Here is a 20,141-nt window from a genome sequence, read left to right on the forward strand (position 1 = left end):
TCCCTCACTCCCCAAAAAAGTCCATTGAGATGTGATTGCTGACATACTCAACTGAGATGGCATCAAGTAGATGCTTGATTTTATTTGTAGCCCATAGTCAGTGTGTTCTGTGGAGGAAACTGAGTACCAGGTAAATATATGATGTGGTGTGGGGGAGTGTTGGGAATTTCTGTAGTTTGTTTGTATTAAAAAGCTCTAGGATAATGTTCATTGAAAAGTAGTATATTTGGTTTGGGTTCGGTTTTTATATTGCTGTATTTTTTATATTTTAGTCTTGAGACTAAAACCATTTAAAATATTATTAGAGAGTATAATTACTGAACCTACAAGACCAGTTTGATTAGAATGTGTTATTTGGTATGGTGACAAAATGTTCTTCCTTCCTCTTCTCTAAACTATCATGATATTAATAGAGTCATTACTTTCATTCCTTTTTTTTTTTAATACAGAGTAATTGAGGAAAAAAGTCACTCTAGCCTACTTACTGTCAAGAATTTTCAGACAACTGTAATCAACTTCATCTGAAGCCAAGAATGAGGGAGGACAGTGTACCATATATCCAGATAATGAAAACTGTAACATATAGTCTTAAATTTTATTTCCAGAAAGAAAAGTAAGTAAGTGGAGGTAGAGTACGACTACCACTGTAGTTGTACTTCAGGTAGTAAGAGAGATAGATGTCATTTAGCTTCGACAGAGATGGGTTGCTCACATTTTTATTTCTTTGGTATCCAACTTTTTGGGCTTTCATTATAACATGTATTAGAATTCCAGATTTTTGAAAATACCTTTAAAGAATATCAGTTTTTTCTGTTGCAAAATACTGAAATTATAGCTCTTCAATTTTGCTGTCAAACATCTTCTGTATTTCCTTATTTTTATATGCTTGTTTTTCTTCATTCTTCCTCCTAAACATAGGCTGTTCTGTATAAAATTAATTGTTCCAGTTCCCATCTGTTATGTGACTCCATTTCTGTACAGGATTCATACCAATATTTTTATTGCTTCTAATTAACTACTTTTTCTGGGGAGAAAAAATGTTGTACCTGGGGTGTGTGTTTGTAGCCATAAGGGAGTGTTAGACAATAATGGCAACTTGGACTTGTTAAATACTTGAGGTCTCAAAGATTGGGAATGGAGTCACTTCCACACTTGGAGTCACTGTCATATCTTGGGAGAATGTATGTGTGTATATGCACACACATAGAGATGTAAGAAGTCCTTGGTTGCAGGAGCTTTGGAAACTTAACAGAATTAAGTACTCTTATGTCTCATATTTGTGAAGCAAAAGTTCAAAATTAAAAATCACTGTAGCTTCTGGTAAGATCTAACAATTACCTTCCCTTGACTATTAAAACTTTTTTAGTAAAAAAAAATCATTCTAAAATGTGCCAAACTGTCTTCCAACATTGTTTGGAATATTATGTGCACAGCTTCCAGGAGAGTGGTCTCTTTTGCAAAGCTAAATACATATTCTCTTAGAGTACAAAATCTTTCCCAGTAAAGTAAGTGAAAATGTTTAGCAACAGGTGATGAAGAAATTTTTAAAATTCATTTTTCACTGAGATCATCTGGTGCAGTATTTGAGCTATCCAAAAAGCTTGAAAACTAATTAAAAATATGTTACATTATTTGTTTCTGACCAATCTTACTTTAATGTTTGCTAAGCTCCAGACTTTGCTATATATGGAAATTCTATTAATTAATGGCATTTTAGGTCCTTCTAAATAATTTATTATTATTTTTATCACTGCTACTATTTGGAAAGTTTCCCAAATCTAGTCAACAGCAATTTTAAAGGAAAAGCCAATTTGCATTGCTGGTATTAAAAAGGAATATGTGATAAAGTCCAGCACACTACACAGACTATAAAGTCATTATTATAGCTGATGTTAAAATTACTGAAGAAATATGTGGAATGTTCCAGTTTAAGGGTTATAACTTTGCATTGTAAAAAAGATACTTCTTGAACAGTCATCCAGCTTTGAATTCAAAGGCTGAAGGCCTGATAGTGTACATGTTGGTGAATTTTCCAGAGTGATTTTGTTTTCTTCATTACTGGGGCAGTGAGATCGGGGGGGATTTGAGTTTATTCTCTTCAGGTTGTATTTAGTTTCATGTACAGTTTTCATCCCATTGATTATAGGACTGGACAGTCCATTAGGAAGAACAGCCACACCAAAATAAGTATACCTTTTCTTGCGGAATCCAGTGTTAATGTTCAGCTGTATATGGATAACTAAAGATGTCTTTTTTTTTTTTTAGAAATAATTCTGTGTTTGATTTGGTTGTTGAAATCTGGGAAACATTGCACAGAAGGGAGGTGACTCTAGTAAGGGAATTCAGACCCAGTGAGATAAATGTGGTGATCTCACTGCACGCAGCTGTGTTGGCTTTTCCTGCCTATTTGCTAAACTAACAACTTACTGAGTTCCCTACTAGGATTCTGATTTTTTGGAAGGCAAAGGGTGCAAGTAGATAGGAGCTTCTCAGAACAGGGCAAGAAAGAAGGATTTCTTCATTGATGTAATTTCTCAACTAACAAACTGAACATTGTATATTAACTTCCTACTCCATCTTGTATATTCAGTGAATAGCTCCATAGAGACACAAAAAATACTTCAGATTTTTTGCACATGTAATTGCAAAAAATTGGCCTAATTATTATGTTGGGTTTACAAGCCCCAAAGAGTTTACTCTTCACTGTATTTGTCATCCTTAGTTCAGTTCCAAAAGGTAGATTGATACAAAATACTTCTAAATGTTTCTGGTGATACTAGTTCAGCATCATAAAACACAGCTCTCATATTTAGAGTAAACAGTTTGCAAATAATCCTTTGGCTGAAAAGGGAAAAACTCTATGGTAAATACTACTAAAATTAATAGAAAAGTAAACTAAAAATAAATCCCCTTTAAGATTTCAGATCTAGTGTCTCATTAATCCCATTTGGCACTGGGAAAGGTGCTAGAACAAACAATATTCTCTGTCACTTTAAAATACTATTCCTTATTTAAACACAACAAATAAAATATTAATTTCCACTGTCTCCTTGGGATTTCTAAATGCCAAATCATAAAGACTTTCTTGCAGCTACAGAAAAGAAAGATTTCAAATTACATAAAATTAGTATGTTTGATAAGCCTTTACCTCTATATGCTTATATTAAGCATTTGAGGTTTCAAATTTCTCCACTAGCAATTACACTTCTGGCACTGCTATTCTACAAACTTCAGTTGCTCAGATTGCAGGCAGAACAAGCTCTGCAAATACTGGTCATTTGATTTGCTGTTAGATGGTAAAACAAGGGGATCTGGTCATTGAGAAATGTCCTTCTGTGGGGAAAATATCATCTGTGAAGGGGAAGTGAAGGTGACGGCCTGCCATGCTTCAAATAGTGCATTTGTCCCAACAACATTTCTTTTAAACTAATCTGGCCATTACTGCCATGTGCAGTTAAACAAATCTCTCCTGAAGGATGTGATCTTCCAGGCTGGGCTGTGGCAGCTGGAGCAAAGACCATGCAGGTCTGTGCACGTGGTCTGAGGTAAGGGAGTTGAGCAAACAATCTTTTGGCACCACACATTTATTATCTTTTACTGCTCTGTGTGTCAATATCAGCTCACTGGCTGAGAAGTAGCACTCCTGTGAGACTAGTTTGTGATGCAGTATAAAGAAATATGAAGTACAAACTTAATTGTGGAAGCAAGTCCAGATAGATAAAGAAAATCTCAAAGTGCTTCTGTATGCTTCTGAATGGAGCCTTTGTTGGCACACAAATGGTTAAGTCACACTGCCTCATTTAATATTATGAAATATATTGAATTCTGTTAACTGACAAATTTAATTAAATTTGCAGTAAAGCTTGCATGAGAGTCATCGTTTTATATTGGAATAAAATAGCATCATTTCCCAGGATATAATGAATTATTAATATCTTTATAATGAAATATTAACATTAAAAACCCTAGTTACCTGTCAAGTTGAAAGAACAAAAAGTCAGGTGATGTGTATATTCAAAATAAATTAGAATTGGGATCATTCTAGCCTTTGGTTACTCAGTACATGTGTTTACAGTTATGATTTCAAATGCTCTAACCCTGTAGAGTCATATCACAAATACATCTTCAACATCAGTCAGAATATCAAGAATAGAATGCTATATTTTTTATGGTTAATATGGTTAATGTTGTCATATTATAGAAAATGGAAGAATATAATCTTTGTTCTTCAAACCCAAATTATTTGAAGTAGGCAAATCAGACTCTCTGGAGTAGGTTTAATTTTTTTTAATTTTTTTTTCTTTCCTCTATGTCTTTACTTTGGTGGGGATAAACGCTCGAGTATATTCTAACTTCTCTTTCAATTGTAGGAACAACAATGTTCAACCAGAAATTGAATATACTTATTTAAATAGAATAAATTTGGGTTTGATGCTCTGATGTAATAGAATATTTCTAAATATTCTAAAAAGGACCTGTAATGCCCGTTAAGTTCAACTGCCTGACCACTGCAGGGCTGACCAAAAGTGTTTTCTGCGGTTTTGATTCTGAGAAGACTCAAGAAACTATGAGAACTCTTATTAGGTATGTTACCTGCTACACCTTCCATTCCAGATCTTACTAGTAAAAGAACTTCAGAAATATAAAGCAAAATTTTCTTGCAAGTCTGAACAGAATAATAGTACTAAGGAGAGTTGTGTGATGTTGTGGCAGCGATGTCGTAATTAGGATGGAATAAATAGTGTAAGAGAATCAAATGTTGTAAAACATGTTTTTGCTCTCCCCCCACCTCTGTCCCACTCGTCTTTTTTAAAAGGATGCTTAATACATGAACTTCAATTTACCTAATATCAGAAAAAGTAATTGATGCTAGAGCAAATTTAAGCCTGGTAATCTGCATAAAAGAGGAAAAAGTGCTAAAAAAGCAATATATTTTATGCAAGCCTTTTTCCTTTAATGATTTGTTAAATGAGGAGACATGCTTTTCCTCAGCCCTTAAACCATCTGAAGGCTATCAGTAAATATGCTCTGGAGTGAAAAGAAAGCAAAGATGGAAAATATATTTCTGGTGATTACAACCTGAATGATGACATTTCATGCTTTGTGCTTTAGCAATAAGAGATACAGCAACCACTGCAACTTTGGACTGTTTGTGACAGCATTTGTAAGTGTCACAAGCCTTTGTGACTACAAGTTCAAATACTGTTGTGAAAAGTTACTCTGCAATAGCTTTTACTTTTATTCAGAAAACAAAGAGGAAAAGGCAAAAGGAGAAATGGGGATCAAAACTTGACCAAAACCAGGCAAGGATTGATGGTTCCTTCAAGTCTCTTTCTAGCCAGGATCTTTCACAGTACAGTACACCAGAGGTCAATAATGTAATTCTGGATCCTGGATTTATTAAAGATGGGGAAGATAAAGGGAAACAATTGGAAAACTAATCTGTAGTTCTTTTGGCTCATGAAACAATCCTGAGAAGAAACAAAGACACCAGTTGTACCTGAGTAGAGCTATCCAAGTCCTTGTGGAATTTACCCTGTACACATGTAAATGAGTCTGACAGCCAGCCTAAACCCATTTGGGCAGATTATTCAACTAAACATCTTTCAGGTGACTGGCTTTGTCTGGGCAATCAACATCTACCGCTGGATAAGACCGAATCAGCAAGTCCCGTTTGGGAATGTGCGAGCTGTGTGCTCTTTTCTCCCAGCCACCTCTAGCTGGCACTCGTGTCGGTGCTTTGGACACTCCTTGTCCCCGCTTGTGCCACGGGGGCTTTGGGCTTCGGTTCGAGTGTTCTCGGTAGTGTTTGTCCCCACACTGCTCTGCACCAGGACCCCTTTGAAACCCTCTTCGACTCAGTCAGGTGAACCAGACACGCTAAGCTGCTGAGTGCAACATCACTTGTAATTACATGGTTATCTTGCACTTTGCATTTGAGATTCTCCCTGTGGTTTTGCACTTTTTAAAACTCTTAGGTCATCCAGAGAAGAATAAAAATGCAACTTTTTTTTTTTTCTTTCTTTCCTCTTTTTACAGTCAGTCCCCATTCCTAATTAAGGCTGTTATCATCGTGTTTATTGGAAATGGTCAATAACATTTCTCAGCTTGCAAGGTTCAATTTTCTAGGAAGCTCTTTGTTGACTTGCTACTCCCTCAGCTCTCCAGAGTCATTCTGTGAACCTGTTAATGGCTGTAAATGTACACATCTGCGCTCACGTTCGGGCTAATGATGCACATGTTCATTTTTCATAAGCTTCCTTTCAGCTGGAGTCTGGAATGGTACTGGGGTTAGAAGTTAATTTCTCCATGAAGACATTTTCATATGCAAATTGCTCTCTGAACTATTTAAATGCAGAAAAAAAGATTAATATTACCATATCGTTTATTTTATTAGGTTTATAATACTCTTACAGTTTAAGAGTTTAAACACAATTTGGTTCATAGACATTGCATTAACTTTCTTATACCTGCCTAATCCATAATCCGCAAAATTCATCAAGGTCCAACAAAACAAGGGCGGTGCCTGTTAATTGGTGTTAAAAGTGTATACACGAACTCAACAATTACAAATGAATAATGTTGTATTTAGTCATGCCCGTTGAATAACCCCGAGCAGAAGGATATTTTGTTTGTATTACCGATTGTTATTTGCACATCACTATTTCTTTTTGCCCCTAAGTGAACAGAGACGGCCAAGTCCGTTCCCTTTGAATCGTACTTAGAAGCGGGCCCCAGGGAACTTGGAAGGGATGAGCGCCGGCAGCGCGGGACGAGGCGGCCGCTCCGCGCCACCTGTGCGCGGTGCGGGCGCTGCGGGGCGGGCAGCGGGGCCGGGGGCGGGCCGGGCCCGGCCAATGCGGCGCCGCCGCCGCCGGGGAGCGCCCAATGGCGGCGGCGCGGGCGGGCCGGGCCGGGCCGGGGGCGATCGCGCCGGGAGCGCGCCCACAGCGCCCGCGGAGCAGCGCGGCCGGCGGTAGGTGCGCGGGGCCGGGCAGCCGCGGCCCGCGGGGCGGAGGTGGCTCCGTGCTCTGCCTTCGGAGCCTCGGGCAGGGGGGCCGCGGCTCGGGGCTGGCGGGCAGCGCTGGCGCAGCATAGCAGAAACTGGAGCCGAGGAGCCCTAAAGCGAAGGCAGGTGGCCCTGCTGGCGGAGCCGGGGCCGCCGCCTGCCCCTCGGTGCCTGCGGAGCGGGGCCGCCCGAGGTTCCCCTGGGCGCCCCGGCCCTTTCCCCGGCCGGGGTCGGGCACCGCTCCCGGCCCCGACCCTCTGCACCGGGTGCGGACCCGTTCCCCGCGGTGCCCGCCGCCCTCAGGGCCGCTCTGCGCGCAGGGTGCCGGTGCCGGGCAGCCCAGCAGCCCTCGGGACGTGCGCTCGGCGCTCCTCGGCGGCGGAAGGGTTAACGCTGCTCAGCAGCAGCGGGGAAGCCGCTCGTATCCACCTACCCCTCAGCTGCTCTGTGTAATTACTCATGGTTTGGATTTTTTTCTTGCTTGAGTCCGCTGAATTGTGCTGCTGCTTTGGAAATGCTTTTCTGCGGTTCAGATATTGCAAGGCAAACGAAAATCGCTCGCTCATCTTTCTGTTGTCGCGTTTGAACACGCTGTGTAAATTGCAGGTTTAAAATGCTCAAATTACATATTTCCGTGCAAAGCGGATTTTTGTGTTGATATACGATCAGACAGCCTTCTCTCTGCCCATTTGTTTAGTTCACGTCTTAAGTATTCTTTCCGTGCTGCATCTCCACTTTTCTCTATTGATTTTTGTTAATTGTTTTGTGGATTAGTTAGTTGTAACAAGCCTCAACTTTTCTGATTCTTTCTTTCCCGTGGCTTAATCTGTTTGAGACTTCGGGTTCCCAGAGACACAAAAGTTTTGAAAATGCTTGACTGCTTGACTTGATCAGGTGATGCTTTGCAGCTCGTATCTTCTCATACTTTAGTTGTACCTTTTGCTGGGAAATATCCTTGAGATAATATTGCATTGTTGGTTTGAGGGCACTTTTGGTATTGTCAAGGCAAAAATTTGGCAAACATTGACATTTCTTTACTCGTGAATCAGATATGAATCATTCTTGTCTCCTGTGAAATGTGTATTTTGCAAATTGCTAGTCTGGGCAAGTAAATTTCAAACTACAGGTTGCTTGGAAAATGATTGTGTTCGCTAATGCTGGCATGTGACTGTTTTTGTTTTTTTCTCTGCCAAGGGGATGGAAACATACCTTGCATTACACAGACAAGTGAGATGTGGACTTTGTCTTAATATTGTCTAGATAAACAGGTTTATTTTAATAAAGTTTGTCTTATCACCAAAAAAGCTTAAAGAGCAGTTTCCCACATCTCTATGAGATGTATTATGCAGGATTATGCAACACATTGGAATTGCCTAAATACATCGTTTCTTAATGGCTAGGTTGTCTCTTCTCCAAGAATCTTCAGATTTGATTGATTATAATTTAAAGCAGTATTCACTATGAATTACTTTATGTCATGCTTTTTTTTTTAGGTAAATCTTTGACCTTTTCTGTGTATTATTTTTGGATTTTCATGATATTCCTCTGATGCTTTAAAGTACAAAGTGAGTAGCAGAGATCTAACATACAGGTTTCCTTATATGTAGGAATATCGCTGGCTCATCTCTGCTCTTTTCTAGTTTTGGCTTTTAAGTTATTTTTAAAATATCAGTGTCATCAGGAGCATGGCCATTAAACTTTCCAGTAAGAGAAAATGGTCAGATGTTTTTTTCTCCCACCTGATGCAGTGTATCTCAGTTCTGACTAGTTGTATGCTCTCATAATTGGTGTCCTCCATTATCATTAAGAACAGAACAGCATACCTTTGTCTTTAACTGCAGAACTTTCCTTGGGTTCCTTGTATCCCTCACTGCATCAGTGGCACAATTAATACTCTGTGTGGTTGATTTAGATTACAGTCCAAGGGATGCAAGGTAAAAAGGTAACAGCTACATCTCAGTAGTGGCCAGCTCGCCATGCTGAGTCCTTGTTTGTGCTGCCTTGCCACCCATCTTGTGAAGAACTAGCAGCTGGTACAGTTCCCTGGTTGAGAAACCCAGACTGTGTGTGGGTTAAAACCATATTGTGAGTGGGCTAAATGCATCATGTTTATAGAGTCCATAATTTTCAGCTATCTCAAGTCTGGCATCAGCTAGTGAAGATGAGAAATGGTATCTAAGTGTGTTACAAACCTCTCAAGATGTTTTGCTCTGCAAGGCTTCTGTCGCCCCTGAAGCAGTGACTTTTCCAGTCAGTGAGTTTCCAAGGTGGCATCAGCTGTAAGGTCATGGCTTGTGGATTCTCCTGCTCTGACACTTGGCTCTGGTAGTACCTTTTCTTCATGCAGCTTTTAACCCAGGTGCTGCACTGAGGCTTGGTGCAGTATGCTAACAGAATCAATTTTGAATTGTTGAAGCCCTGTTAAAGACTGTCTTTGCAATATCATCAGCTTCCTCTTTGGAAGCTGGAAAACCAAAAAGATATTAGGAACTAAACTATAGAATTATAAGGATTCATATGGTGGTGGCAGTTTTCTAACATAATCTTTGCCATCTAAAAGTTTTGTTTATCTAAGACAATCACTTAAACTCACTCCACAGGTCAGCTAGGAAAGGACAACTTTCAAAAGGCAATTCTTGGCCAGTTTGTCTGAATTATTGGTTGCATTACCAAAAAAAAAAAAAGTATTCAACTGCAAAACCAGATTATTTTGTCCTCAGATGTCTTAGTACATTTCTTTGGAGTCCATCATGACAGATGTTTTCTTACAGGATTGTGAATTTTGCTAATGGATGTAATAACTTCACAAGTGGTTAACCTCAAGGAAGGAATGCCTGTCATTTTATGTGTCGGGTATGAGCATGTGTTGTCTTCAAGACTATGGCTGTAATTATGACCACAAGAATTTGAGTCCTAGGAAATTAGAAGCCTTACTACTCAGCTTGTACATCTGGAAACTTCAGGGATTAAATCTTTGCTCCTTGTAGGTGGTGAAAGGTTTACCAGGACCTTAAACAGGGTCAGAAATCCATCTACAGGTGTCTGTGTGGGTGAGACTGCTTCCCAGGAAGGGATTATGTGTCCCCTATTGACTTCTGCCATCAATTTTCACTGTCTTCTAAATGTTCAAATAAGGTGAATGGTGTGAAACGTCCTATTTTTTTCAAAACTGAAAAGGGAGTACAATTTCAGAAATTGTCATTGAAAAAATTTAAAAGACGCAGTCCTGTGGCAATACCAGGGAACACACAACAGTGTTCCAGATTTCTCCTCTTTTCTGAAAAAAATGTAGATGAAAATACATAAACACATTATTTAGGGCAGGAATGCACTTTTAAAATTAATGTCCTGATCACCTGCATTTCTGCATCTGAAAAAGGTGCACATAAACTGATTCTGTTTGGGATAAAACTGAGCAGAAGGAAGATCTCATTTAATGTACTCCCAAGTGCAAATGCAAATTCAGTCTACAGGATCATTTTGGAGATAATTGTAAGTAAAAACCACAAAAAAGGGAGTGTGAAAGTTGTGCCCTTAATGCCAAGTATTTCACTCTACCACTCAGCTCCTACTGGTAAGGTTTTATGCTGTTTACTTATGTAAACTTAGGATATAGTCTCTTGACCAACTTGACAACCCATTTTTAAATTTAGCATAATCATTATTATATATTGACAGAAAAACAATACAAGAAAATGAATAAACATCGTAGAACAATGCTGAAAGAGTTAATAGCAGACATCAGTGCTAGAACAATGAGTCCCTTAGATAAACATAGAAACAAACAGTGCTTTTGAAATAGGAAGTAATCTTAAAAGAAATAGGTTATGGAATGTATAGCTTTCTTGTATATCAGTTCTATAGAGATACAGTTTCTGAAGAGAAACAGTAAAATCAAAGAGCTTTTGCTCTCATAAATCCCAAAAATTCTTCAATAGGTGCTTTTTTGACAGGAAGTATTTCCCATAATACTGAAAATATTTTTCAGCAGTTATATATTAAGGTTTGTCAATCACCTGCAGTGAAACGTCTAGAAATGTGTGTAAAGACTTCCTTGAAGTTTACACCCTTAGGTGTGAAAAAGACATCCAAGTCTAAGTTGGTTACCATACTCTTCTTGGAGGGGGATTCACCTCATTAGAAAATAGATCAGGCAAAGGACCCTCTGGAGATGTTGTGCTCCTTCTATGACTATAAGCAGAGCATCAGGTGACTACTGGATGTCTGGAGTTAAAGGAGGTGTGATTCATCTTGCTTTATTAAGGTAACTGAAATAAATGTCTCAGTACAACTCCTTCAGCTTGAAACAGAGGGCAGAACTGACCAGTGTGCTTCAGGATCCTACAGAGGTGCTACACTGATACTCAAAGAGCAGACAGTGTGCTCCAGAGCTGAGATTCAAAGTGGAGCTTCTGGTCCAAGGGCCAGCAGACCTGCCTGGTGAGCTAGAGAGAAAGGATGTCTTTTTGCTGAGCTGTTTCTTAATTCATTATTCTCTTTTAGACCAAGTTTTAGTTGGCATTTATAGACATGAATATTTATAGAAACCAGTTCTCTCTGTGGGCTCTTGGGTTTGCCAGCTGGGACATGAAATGAAAGATTTTTCTTCAATTTACTTTTGAAATAGGGGGTAGCTATACGATACAATAATTTTGCTATCTGAATCAGGGGCCTCTGGTGAACAGAAGGTACTATTTTGCAGAACTTCATGGTGGTTTTGTGGTTGTGTGGGTGATGGAAATGCATGAAGAAAACATCTACTAAGCAATTTTGAAGAGAAAAGTATTACTAGCTGCAAAGCTGAAATTAGAACTGGTCAAGCTCCGCAGCACAAGGCCTGTTTATTTTCTAACAGAGCAGTTTCAATTGAATAGCTGTAAAGAATTTGGCCTATGAAGTTTAATGATTAGTTGCTGTTTAGTTGCCAGCTGCTCCTAAATGACAGAAACTTGCCAACAGAAATGCTCCTTTCTCTCTGGTCCTTGCTAGGTTGTTTCAAGTTCACCACAGCTCAAGTATTTACCTGGCTAAAGCTTATATTCTATATATAAAAATTATACATGGTGGAAACATTAGGTACATGCTCCAAATTTATCCTAAATTATCCAGTACATGAGTTTAGCATGAGGATGAGATCTCAGTTGATAGGTGCATGGATTACTTTGGGGGCATTCACAGCCAGAATCTCAAGTGTCACTAAAGAGTACAAAACTGAGGTAGAATAAGTTTGGCAGATCTGGGCTTTCCTCTCCTAAATAACACATCTCTGACCTCTGCAATTTAATTGTCCAGTCTCTCTGAATGGAGGCATCTATATTAGTTTACCACTACATGCAGGCTCAGAGCTTGACACCAGCATTCAACTCTTTTTTTTCCCCAGAAAAGTTTGCAGATTCTCCCTGTATCTGGTCCAGGCTATTGATGTGAATGTGCTTGGAGCTGATCAATAAAAGATGATCTCATGGAAGCCATGCAATAACGTTGGTATTAATTATTTGATGCCTTCTAGCATGAGGTGCAACCAGTCCTCCTTCCTGCAGTTGGTATCAGACTTGCATTATCTTGCTGTTGCAGCTTCCTCAGCAAAATACTGAGTGTAATAAAATAGGAGTGCCTTGCTGCCTCCATGTGCAAGAGGGACCTGCATCACTCCTCCCCTGTACTTCTGCAGCACTCAAAAGATCTCACCTAGATACATGGTCCCATGTCTTGGATTCCTCTTTTGGAATGCACAAGGTTGCCTTCTGTCTCACAGGGATTATCATCAGGGTACAGAGTACCACTGCCACAGAGTACCACTTCTTAGTGTGTGTTAGTAAAAACAAAACAGCCCAAAACCTCAATAAAACCAAAACCAAACAAGAAAAAGTGAAGGATTTTCTCATACCCTCTGTTCTACATCATGCTAGTATACTGTGCATTCTTATGTTATGACAACTAAACAAATACAATTAGGCACAAATGCTTAGTACCATTGCAAACAAACTCTTTTTGTACTGTGTATGAACTTGACTTGTCAGGAACTTTGCTTCTACTTCAGATACATTTTTGGTAATATTATATAAAATACTGGGTACTTTTAAATTCAATCTTTGCACAAGATTTTTTTTTCCTAGGGTTGTTTTTTCATTCTCTTGAAACAGGAGTAGCCATGCTAAAGGAATAGAACCATGATGTCTAATGGGCCTATATTTAGGCTGTCTGAAATAGAGAGTGACAACAAACATGATATTTGTGTGTTGCCCTAAAGGACTGCAGTGTCCTAGCATCACATTAAGTTGCATTTGACTCTTCAGACAGTGGAAATGAGGAAAAACCAGTTGGGTCATTGAAAGAATTTTCTGCTAGGGCAAGCTTGTTCCCTGTACTATCTCCTCCAGAGTATTGATTTTTGTCTGGCTTTAAATAATCAAGCAGGGTTTCCGTAAACTGGGAGACAATTTCACATTTTAATGTTGCCTTTATCTATAGCACTCAAGAAGGATCACCTTTATAACAAAAATCCCTTTTTAAACTCTTAATTGGAAGGGTGCTGCTGATACAGATTAGAAGTTATAAAAGATATCACATAGAAATACAATTACAGAGGAAATATTTATATATAAATAGTTGTTAGCTACATGGATATACAGAGAAGGCTTGAACAGAAGATTACTTTCTCGCACAGTTCCTAGTCACCCTTTTCAGCCAACATTCAGCACAAGAAAACTTCTTTGCTTTCATTCAGGGCTGCATCACTTCCTCAATAGTCCTTGTCTTCCTGATGCTTTCACAGTTGGATTCTGTGTTTTTCTCTCAGTCTGAATCTGTTCTCCCATTCTGTGCATACTCACAGCTCAGACAGATCAATGCCCATCCTCTCTGTAGGCATGCAGCCTCCAGTGAAGCATCTCTAGAGAATTCAGTTCCTCCCTTGTCTTGAATGTGGCTAGTGTTTGAGGGCTTGACTTCTTTCTTTCTTGGTGATTTTTTTTTTGTTTGGGATTTCTTTTTTCCTCTTCCCCCAGCTGTCTTAGTCAAAATGAGAGTTTAACTGATAATGATTGATGGCAAATAATTGTACCCACTATCTTCACTAAAGGAGTTTTCCCCCATCTTCTAGCATTTAACTTATTTGCAATCAGAAAATAAAGCCCTGGTTTCATTTGTGCGGGTGAAACACTGCACAATGGAATTACCATCCTTACTGATGGAAGCAGGATCAGTTTTTGAGTTGTACAGTGAATACTTGAAATGCAGGAATTTGTTGCAATGCATATAGGCAGTGCTGGAAAGTTAATATCTGTCACAACAGGACGGCATTTCATACAAGCCAGGTTGTGTGTTTTCTGAAAGAGTGTTTATCATCCACCATGATATTTCAGTAAACTTATGATAGCTTACTCCCTTCCCTGTTTCTTTTGTCATTAGTCCCAGTACAGAAGAAGGACAAGTAGGTAGGATTTTATGCTTTGTGTTCACTTCTTGATGGCTGTCTTCAGTGATGTCAGCCTGCGATGGCATAGTTGGTTCTACAGTGATTAATTGTAGAACATTGTGGTTTTTGTGTTAGTGAAATAACTTAAAAAAACACTTTTACAATCATCACAACAGCAAATAAAGCACAGGAGCTTTTGGAGGGTTTGGTAAATGGAATACATCTGGCTAGCTTGTCTGTGTAGAATTTAAATGAGAGCATATGAAAGCATCAATATCAGATGTGCAAGCAGGTCACTCAGTGGGAATTTTCTTTTGAAACACACATTCCTTGTATGACTCAGTTTTTGATGTTTGAAAGAAGAAATCAATTCTTAAACACGGTTCCCTCCACATGCTGTGGATTGGAGCATCAATTTTATACTATTGTGTTGTGCAATAGTTGTGACTACTCCAGATTCACCATCCTGAAGCAGAGGAATCTGTGGAACATGTGGGCAGGTTGAAGTCTGGGATCTGGGTGCTGCTTTGGATTTCTGCCCTGTGGAGGCCTTGAGAAAACAAGGAAGAGTAGTAAGGATCCTGAACCCACTCTCTCCTAAGGGGATGTTAGCAACCTCTCCTCCCTTACTGCATTTACATTCCTTGTTGTCTACTATGATTACCAAGAGAATTTTGCTGAACAAAGTAAAACCTAAACTATTCTAGTCTTTGGGAAGAAAAACCTTAAATTAGTGGTTTTTTTCCTTCTGTTTTTTATCCTGTTTGTACAATACTGACTGGGGAGGGGGGAAGCGCCCCATTTTAGAGATGCCAATGTTCTGCTAAACAAATTGACAGATTGCCTGTTTCCTGTGATCTTGTCCCAGTCTAGTTTTATTGCACTGTTGCTTTATATGGTAAGAGAAGCATTTGACTGATTGTTGCCTCAGATTCTAGTTTGAGTTGGAAAGTTGGCAGTTTGGGAAGTTGTCCTTCACGTTCCCATGCAATTACATGGCTTTGAATGAATCATGTACCCAGAGTGAGCTATTCTGAAAGTCCTGAGATGCAGAACTTCTGTTTTCCTGATGTGACTCGTGATGTGAACTGTCATTGTCAAGCATTTTGTCTCACATCCTCCTTTGGTTTTCGCCTGCTGTATATTACTTCTAATAGTAAAAATTTTTAAAAGTACATAACAATTACTATTTTGTTTTGCACTGCTGGTCTTCTACAGCGTCTTTATACATTTCTCTTGATTTTAGGAGGACAAGCAATAGAGGAGGTTGTACAATTTATCTCCAGCATGAGACTTTGACTCTCTGTCTCTCATTATGAGGCATCCAGAATCCATGAAGTATTTCTGAGGCATGGCCTTGGCAGGGGAGACATTATTGCCTTCTGAACTGCATAAATATGCTGGTGTTGCCTGCAGGAGAGCACTTTAGGTGTTGTCTCGCTCTCTCTGTGGAAAACAGAGGAGCTTCTGTGGCAGATAGATTTTGGTGCAGAGAAAACAGCAGCTGTTGATCTTCCAGATATTAGCCTTTATGCAAATATTCCTGGGGGAGATGCTTGTGACTTTCTTATCAATGCATCCTGTACAGAGTCTCGTCTCATATTGTCACTAAATTGTGAGCTTCCAAGAAAGCTGGGATGTGTTTGTGGCATATGCTTTTGTGTGTGCTGGAGAAAAAAAGGTCATTCCAGGTCACCTCAGCTTTAACACTGCTTCTGCAATGGACTTGCAGTGTGCATTTAGGCAAATCACTTCATATCTGTTGGAATAATTGGGGATGGTCATTAGGGTGGCTGCAGTGGGTCCTGGGCTCAGGCAGACTCCTAGTTTGCTTTTTTGCTATCCATTGTGCCAGATAGCTCTAGTCACCTTCAGTACCTCACTCCATCTCTACCTAAAATCACCAGGAGACTGCACTAATGCCTACCTTGTAATGCACAGGGGGGATTTGCTCTGGCTCTGCAGACACAGCAGGCTCTTGTTACCATTCACTCAGGTGTAACCCATAATGGGAAAAGCCATCCTTTCTCCCAGAGAGGCTGCAGGAGTTCTGTAAGGCATATCCATTTGTTTCCCTTTGGGCCCTAATTCTTCCTTTCATATTGTGAGTTTTTGTTTGTTCTGCTTTTGTGTGAGTGTTACATGCACCAGGTAGTGACTGAGTTTTTTAAGCTACATCTGAAGTCATTGGAGCTCATATAAAAGCATATATCAGAGTAAGTAAAACTGGTTTAAGATCTAAACCAGAGTTTTGCCAGGGACTTTCTCAGCGCAATTTACAAGCTTACAGACCTGTATACATGGAGAAAATATTGTCAGAATTACAAATACAATAATGAACCAAATATAACTTAATTCCTGTCATCATCTAGGTCATTCATGAGGTAATCTTACCTCAGGCATTTAGGCAGAGGTTGGTAAAGTGATTTTTCTAAGTAAGGATGATATCCGAATCCACTTCCTTTATGTCATTGGGTTTCTCAAGTTCATTGTTTTGGTTTATTTTCCTGTTGTTTAGCTCTGTGTTTTGTTTATACTGTTGCACCTTGAAGTACTTGGGACTTGGTTTTGATGCTGGAGAACAGAGTTCCAATTTGGAGTTTGTTTGTTATTCAGCTCATGATGTGCTGATGGTCAGTGTTTATTTACAGGCCAAGCCAAGAGGAAGAGCCATGAGCTCTCTCTCACTTGGAAATTTGCCCAAGGCAGCAATCATTCCTCACTTCATGCTACCAGAATAGTTTCATCTGTACAGGTTTGCCAAACACATGGTCAAGATAAAATTACTTATTTTTCCTTGAGGCTTTCCTGGTGGGAGTGAAGCTTGTTTGTTACAAGAAAAGCCCTGGTCAGAGTTTTTCCTTTTGTTACTGTTCTTTTGGCTTAGTTTCTTTTCTCTTCTAATTTAACAGCTTGTCTAGTTGTTTTCCCACAAAGGTCGCCTACAAAACCAAATGCAAACCACTGTAACCAGTTAATGTTTCAGTTCCTGGGATTGTGAGAGAATGTGTAGGCAAGAAATCCACAGAATCACTGTATGGATTGCAGGATTTTTTTTCAATACTGTTGCCGTGTCAGGCAATAGAGTCTGTGCACTTAGCACAAGCTTACTACTTATGTTTGGAAAACAAGAAAGCAAACAACTGAATTTCATTCTCAGTATTTTTATTCTGATTTTTTCTCCTGTTTTCCCATATAACCTAGTTACTCTGGGTAGTGATCAGAAAGCCAACTGCAGCCTGCATCATATGGATATAACTTGAAGCAACTGGAGAAATGACCCTTAGTGCTTAAAATTATTAACTGTGCTAAGCTGTTTCTTCTAAGCAGAGTTGAAATCTACTGAGAAACTGTTTGAGTTTGCTGTCCAAACACATGAGTAATTAAATACTTGGAATGGTATGCTTACAAAAACACCATACAATTACAGATACTTCTGATACTTCTAAGCCTCAATAGTGCCACAAACATTTCTACATATCAACATTAGTACTGTTGGTGCTTGTACTCACATAGTGTCTAAAGGTCCCACCTAAAGTGAGGGCTCATTGTACAAGGTGTTGGGTGTCAGACTTCTGGATAATTATGTGTGTCTTTCTCAAATACATGGTTTTGGTTTACCAAGGTGAAGGGAGAAGGACAATGCTATTCCTTTTCATCTGTTGCTAGAGTGGAGTTGTACAAAAGGACAGATGGGTAATCATGTCACAAGAAGGAATGGCTGTAGTCTGTGAATTTACATAGTTTTGAAAGAAGAGGTTTCTAGTTATCAAAGCAGTTCTGTCATTTTAGAATAAACCATCAGTTTTCAAAAGGGCTTGTATAATGTGTTTTATCAAAACACTGAGAGGACTAAAGAGACAAGGAGTTTTGTTCCAGCTCTATGATCTCTACCTCCTGGAGATCTGGAAATAACTGTCACCTACTTGTCACTCAGATTTACATGCACCACTGTGAAACTGTAATGTGGAAAAGGGACACCTGAAACAGAAATTTCAGGTTCTTAGAGAGTTTTTTTTTTGCCTCATGGTCAAGTCACTGCCTTGGAACTTCTGATTCTGAACAAACAAACTTCTGATTCACTTTTTTTTTTTACCAAAAATCTGATAAACTAGCTTACTTTTTCTTTTTTTAACCAGTTCAGGAGCAAAAGCTTAGTGCACATAATAACATAAATCCAGAAGAAACGATCAAAACAATCCTGTTCATGTAGAGAGAAAAAAATTGCTGGTCTGGCCTGGTAATATCTTGTTCCAAGAAATGTGTTCCCATCTGCTCTTGTTTGGGCTGAGCAGCATAAACTTTTGTTTTAATTGTAGCTCACTTGTAGTTTAGAGGATCCATTTGTTCTTATTCCTAGTAGGCTCCAAAATTCATTGCTCTATGAATAGCCAGAGATATCTGAGATTTCTGAAGAACAGGAAGGAACACTCTGAAATTCACTTGCAGAGTACTTGCTGCAGTGTTTAAATAGTGGTGCTGACTGCTTTGGTACAGAGAGAATTCAGGTTTACCCACAATACAAATGGTTCTTCTGTAGAGATTTACCTCTGTAGTAATTCTGCAGATTGTAGCATCGTGGTGTTAACTGAATGCACAGTGGCACTGGTGCTGTGCTGCCTGAGGCCCATTGGTTCACACTGGGATGGGCTTAAGTCTTTCTCAAAGGAGGATTTGGGAGAGTGAATGAGAGGTGAAAGTTTGTGGATGAAGTATTTTTTCCACATAGTCTGCACAGGTGTTAGCTATACGTGATTCATAATTCTGCACAGGCATTTAGGGCAAGGGGTGGGATTGAGGATCTTTTGTGAACGTTGAAAGAATGCAAAATTGTATATTTTTCTTTTTTTTTAACCTAACATATGCATCCTCAAAATGCCTCTTTTCTGAATATCTTTGAAGTTATTAGCTACTCAGACTGCCTTTCTTCTCTTTCAGGCTGCCTGTTTAAAGGGCATGATAACCCTGATAAGTCAACACAATCTCTTTTATTTACCAAACTGGGAAGTCTCTAGAAAATTCCAGTCATGGGAAAGTTGTATAACCCACAATGCACAGTATTCTGATGCTTTTCTGGGCTTGTAATGCTTACTATCCATTTGAAAGTGTTAGTTTTGCTGTCTGGTACTAAGTGAATTTTAAGAATTATGTTTGTCACAAGGCAGTAGGGTACTAGAAGAAATCCATCTTAAAATAATGGTATAATTCTCCCACGTATCTGTACTGCTGAAACAGTCCTCGCCTCCTTTACTTGCCTCCTTTCATATCTTTCTTCACCTTGAAATTTAAAAAAAAACCCCTAATTTTAAAATTAGCTCTATTGCGATCTCTGTGCATCAAGGGCAGGCTAAACTGTTTTCTTTTTTCATTTCCTGCCACTTAATGCTTCTGTCAGAACTTTTCCAGGAGAAAGGGCAGGTCAGTATCCAGTTGTCTGGGAAAAGAAAACTTAGTTACAGATATTTAAACAAGCCCAAAAAAACCAGCTTAATTGGTCACATGAGGAAAACAAGACACCAAGGTCATCCTCTCCTTCCCTCATATGGCCTCCAAATGACCCTAAACATCTGATTTTTTTTTTCCCCTTAGCTTGCTTCTATGTTTAGCTTTGTAGTTTCTATTAACAGCACCCAAAATAGATGTTATTAGGGCAGGCAGGTGTAGCTGCCCACTGCATGGGGACAGAGGTCCTGCCATGGCAGTGGAGGAAAAGGG

The 20,141-nt window shown here is 39.3% G+C and overlaps 1 protein-coding gene across 6 annotated transcripts in view; it reads left to right on the plus strand.

The window, feature by feature from the left end:
• The first annotated feature begins 6,851 nt into the window (after window positions 1–6,851).
• The window catches only part of STON2 (stonin 2), a 70,494-nt gene continuing 57,204 nt past the window's right edge, over window positions 6,852–20,141 (plus strand). For 2 of the 6 annotated variants that reach the window (XM_064423684.1, XM_064423689.1), the window contains exon 1: window positions 6,852–6,976. The gene's annotated coding sequence lies outside the window, so the exon portion shown is untranslated. Of the gene's footprint in view, window positions 6,981–7,108; window positions 7,459–7,881; window positions 7,904–16,506; window positions 16,643–20,141 lie in introns of those variants that run through there. The other 4 variants (XM_064423687.1, XM_064423686.1, XM_064423688.1 and 1 more) reach the window with 4 other exon arrangements.

This window comes from Passer domesticus, chromosome 6 (assembly GCF_036417665.1).
Source record: "Passer domesticus isolate bPasDom1 chromosome 6, bPasDom1.hap1, whole genome shotgun sequence".
Classification (NCBI taxonomy): domain Eukaryota; kingdom Metazoa; phylum Chordata; class Aves; order Passeriformes; family Passeridae; genus Passer; species Passer domesticus.